The 4,926-nt window shown below is 43.1% G+C and overlaps 1 long non-coding RNA gene across 1 annotated transcript; it reads left to right on the top strand.

The window, feature by feature from the left end:
* Positions 1-661: 661 nt before the first annotated feature.
* Positions 662-4,333, top strand: LOC142571235 (uncharacterized). Its single transcript, XR_012825807.1, has 3 exons — positions 662-991; positions 1,990-2,121; positions 3,996-4,333. It is a non-coding gene; the product is annotated as an uncharacterized LOC142571235 (long non-coding RNA).
* Positions 4,334-4,926: the final 593 nt, after the last annotated feature.

Genomic DNA, 4,926 nt, shown 5'->3' with positions numbered 1-4,926 from the left:
CTGAGACGAGCAGTTGCAATGTGCCCTGTGTCGGCGGTCGGTAGTACAATCATAATGGGAATTTTCAGGCAAGTGCCCATTTATTTGGTATTTCTTTGGTGGGTTACGTGTTTTTGTTCGCTCTAGAAGTTTCTTACTGTGATCTCGTAGCATAATTCACTAATGTAAGAGCAAGAGCAGCTGCACTCCTAGTAGGGCAAGTTAACTACCTCGATCGCGCCCCTTCTTATATCGGGCGCGGTGCGCCTGCATAGTTACGCTTTGTTTCTCAGCGCTTGAACGTTCGTAGATGTGATTCTTTTGTGCGTTCAGCGTGGCTTCTTGTAAAGTGGTCGACCACTTTTGCGTCGCGTAGAAAAAGGACGACTGACTTTGCCACCTTTCGAAAGAACTGGCGCGGTATTGGTTCTCCCTGATGCAGTCGCGTGCTGCTGTTGCTGCTTGCCGGGCGCCTTTAGCATGTTTTCGGCTCGTTTTGTCTGTGCGTGTGTGCGTGCTCGCGCTCGGCTCGATTCGTGCGTGCGCTCAGCTCGCTTTGTGTGTGTGCGTGCGTCTGTGTGTGTGTGTGTGTGTGTGTGCGCGCGCGCGCGCGCGCGTGCCCGTGCTGTACATGCCGGTTTGTATGGGCCGGCGTGCTTGCGTGTGTAGTGCGTACGTGTTTTGTGAGCTTGTTTCTGTGTGGGTCGCTGTGTGTGCGTGCACGTGATAGCGTGTCTGCCTGCATGTATGTGTGCTTGTTTGTGTTTATCAATGTGCGCGTGCGTGCTTTTGTGTCTGCGCTTTGAGAGTGCGTATATTCGTGTGCGCGCGAGTGCGTTTTGTGTGCGTGCATATGTATTGCATAAGGCCGGTAGAGTTTTACTCGCAATAAAACTCTTCCAATTTGGTGCAGCGAGTGTTGCCGCCTGAAACCCGAGTTTGATTTCAAGCCAACCTGGACAACTGCTGTATGAGGCGCCGTTTCTCAGGAGGATCAGTGGGAAGGCGTCAGGTATACGCTTCCTCCTTTTTCCCTCCTCTGCCCTGATGAATTGATATCCTTGATTGTTATTCTAAAGGGAACGTTACATCCAGAGCATAAATAAATGATTAAGAAATCTGGTAGTGTGTTTCACCATTACACAAATTCTGATCTTAAAGACGTGAATTTCCCATTAGCCCACATTTCCGTTGATACAGACAACCGCTGAAGTTGTGAACAGCAGGTTATTCGAGACGCCCTACGTTTATAGCAGTTGTCCTCAGGAGCTCTAATGAATTTTGAAAATTTGGAGTGTTGTTGTGCTTTAGAGGTATCATATGCAGGCTTTAGGTCTTTCCTGGTAGTTTGCATGCCCTTCGAGAGCTGTCGCCTATAGCCCTATTGAAATTCCTAACTACAGTTTGGAGAACTGGGGAAGCTGGAAGGCTTGTACTGACTCGAGAAAGTGTTTAAGCTGGAAGTGTAGGTTGAGGAGTTTGGGGTTAGTCACACGAAGGCTTTTTTATGCCTTAGCAGTAGGAGTGTCAAAGGATAAAAAATGCAGTGTGTCAAGCGTGGGAAGCTGCTTATGTGGCAGAGGCTTGTGTGTTTGTTGTGTGTGCGTGTGTGTGTGTGTGTGTGCGCGCGCGCGCATGCATGCGTGCGTGTATGTGAATTCGCTCCTCACAAGGGAGTGTGTGTGTAAGTGAGCTACTTCTTTGCTGGTGCTATTTGCCAAAAATTGGGAAGAAAACACAATGATCAATATAACTTGAAATAATAAGCTAGGCAAAGCATGCTGGCAGAGTAGCAACAGCAGCATATAAGCATACAAACGTGCAGCTGTGTGACAATGTTAATGCATGACTGCAACATCTGGAAGGAAGCTTGCTTCTTTTTCAGTAAGCATCAAAGTCCATATTTTTTGCTTTTCTCGTGCAAATCAAAGCGAGGCTCATTGCCAGTGATCTTGTTTTTCATTCTATTAGCAGTTCTTTTTCTTGAACTTAGAGCGTTGTTTCTCGCAGGTCATGCAGATGATAGCAGCAATTTCACAATGCCCAGCCTTAGTGCCCTCCATCAAGAGCAAGCCACTTGCGTTCGCCTTCAGGCAGATAGATGGTTGATGTCTTCTAGGAAGCAGTTGGGAAGACAACATTGTAAGTAGATATAGGTGTGAAATTTAATATGGTAAGTCAAGTTATAATTTAAAACTCTCAGGCTCCTTGGCGGCCTAAGCTTGATATTATGTGCAGTTGTGTGTGTGTTTTTAAATATTGCCGATTGTACTGCATACTGCAGGTATGACTGCTGATCCAAAGCATACACTTGCATTTTCTTGATGGCCTTTCATAATTAGGATTTTCTTTGTGCAAGAATATTCACAGACTGGAGCATTCCAGCATGATATTCTTTATTGTGCATTCAGTGCTAATTTCGTATGACCTTCCTGCTACCAATGTTTTTGTAGGAAAGGAATATTTCTTTACTCTATGCAATGAGCTTGTTATTTGCTCGTTGCATTACTCTGCTACCTTTAATTTAATCCCGTATAATTCTCAAAACCTTAAAATTTCAGCTGTTTTTATTTCAAGTACAATATCAAAATGCGCCGGATTGCAATCTAGACTGCAAGGGATTTGAAGAAATTACAAGAAACTAGGACCTCTTATGGGTGTTAAAAACATTTCCGCAGGCATTGCGCCTATTTCTTGTACTGAGCTAGCTGCTCATGAATATTGCAAGCATATGTCATTTCACACAGTTTTGCATGATATAGTAGGCCTATCATTGTCACTAAGCACAACCTTTCCTCATTTGCATCATGAAAATCTGCCTCATGCTTAATTTGGGACAAGTCTTGAAAAATTAATGTTTCATAATTTTGAAACTACACAAAGTATTGGTTTGGGCTGGGCAGTTTTCAGACAACTTGACCATGTTGAACCTAGCCATTACAAGACGAGAAAAAAAAAATACATGCACAGGAGGACTCATTCAATCAAATGCAATGCTGTGGTGATTTTCCATGTGGAAAAACGTACTTTTAGGCGGGAGAGGGTGGGTAGCCAATTTGCAACCATAGTGACTCATGCGGGTAGTGGCAACACAGGATGAGAAATGGTTGTCGCTCTGAGGTTCACTGAATATGAACACTTATATACAATTCCCAAAGATCATAAGTTTATTTAAATTTATGATCTTTGGGAATACTACTTGTCACCATATCGCCAAGCTAACCCATTGAAAGAAAGCGGCCTGCTCTAAGGAAAATAGTTAACACATGCTAAATTTTCAAGGAAAGTATGCCGAAATGTCAGTTCTTACTAAATTATTAAATAAGAAATACAAAATAAATTTCAGTATACAGAAATGGTCTAATAAACTGCATTGGAGAGTTGGAGATTGTTGGGCCGGATGCAGGTATTGCAGGGCAAATGAGAATGCCAGTGGGGGTTCCCTCATTTTCATTTTGTGTGCACTCTCTGTAAAACTACTCTTCGTCTCCTAGTGTAATAATGTTGTGTAAAAACAGCCATTTTTTAATGTCTTGTGCATGTCAGTCTTAATATGCCATATCCCGTAAGGTTCTCAGCTGCAGTACTTATAAAGTGTAATGCAGGGATATATTGCAGATTTCATGTCAATTTATATTAAGGTCACATACACACTCTTGGACAAATGTCTGTTGAGAGATGTCATTGGTAGTGTCATTAAATTTAGTTCACTCTTATTTTCTATGGTGAAAAGGCTACTGTAGATGTATTTGCTTTTGCTGCTGTATGTGCCTAGTATTCAAAGTGACATAGTGGTTTAGTGTTCACAGTAAATGCAATTCCTAAATTTGCAAAATAAAAATTTCTCCTACCTTTCACCTGTCTTGCCCAGTTGCCTGAGCTGTGCATTGTTCCCAGTCACATTAATTAAGTTTTTTACTTTCAGGAGCTTGTTGCCTTATCAAATTTTCCATAGTGTACATGCTTAATTGCACAGACTGAACTCTCATGATTCTCTTCTTATTTTGCTAATGCAGGACGCAAGATTCCAGCAATGCCATGCGCTGCATTTATTGGTCAAGATGCTCAGAGAATGGAGTCCCTGCACCTCGTGGTTAACCGTGAACATTTTTTTCTTTTGGCAAGCTAAACGTCATTTGCTGCATCAATTGCATTTTTGCAGCTCAGATGTGTACTATATTTTTCTAATTTTGAATCAATTAATATTCACTGTGCAGTATAAAAAATGATGTACAGTGGGAAGGACAAGGACTGCGAGAGATGACGTACACTGCGCTGACTTCCAACAATATTTTATTGCGTTGCCACATAGTGTGTTTATACACAAGAGGGGTCATGGGGGGGGCGCAGAAAATGAAAGGCCGTCACAAGGCGTGTCTAACAGCAAGTCAATGTACTAAGAACATGGTCACGAAAAAAAAAATCACAATCTCTATCTGTGGAGATACAAGACTTCACTAGGGGTCAGCGTGATAGAGGGAGAACTAACGCACACACTACCCAATTTCCTGGTGCAATCAGCTTCAATAATGTACCGGGTGAGCTCTGTCTCGCTAGAACTTGTGTATCTTCAAAGAGGGGCATGCAGCGGCAGTCCCGGCAATGAATGCCCAAGTGGCCTTGAACAGTGTTATGGACGTTATAGTGCACTCTTAAACGATCATTTAGGCACCTGCCTGTCCGTCCAACGTATTTACTGCCTCAAAACGGGAATATGGTAAACCACATTCGGTGCACATATAGCAAAATCTTTTCTGTGCCTGACAGAGCAAGAACTCTTGACGCGATTTAGGCGCGTTTACATGCTTACAGAGCTTTGCCAGCTTTTCCGGGACTGAGAAAAGGACTGGGATTCCTGGAGGTTGCCGAATCCTTTTTTAGCCTATCGGAGACATCATGCACATACGGTAGCACTGCGAACCTGTGTCTTCCAACCGGCTGGTTCCT

Source organism: Dermacentor variabilis, chromosome 2 (genome assembly GCF_050947875.1).
Source record: "Dermacentor variabilis isolate Ectoservices chromosome 2, ASM5094787v1, whole genome shotgun sequence".
Taxonomy (NCBI): domain Eukaryota; kingdom Metazoa; phylum Arthropoda; class Arachnida; order Ixodida; family Ixodidae; genus Dermacentor; species Dermacentor variabilis.
Note: the sequence above shows the minus strand (reverse complement) of the source record. Positions and strands in the feature narration are given on the sequence as shown.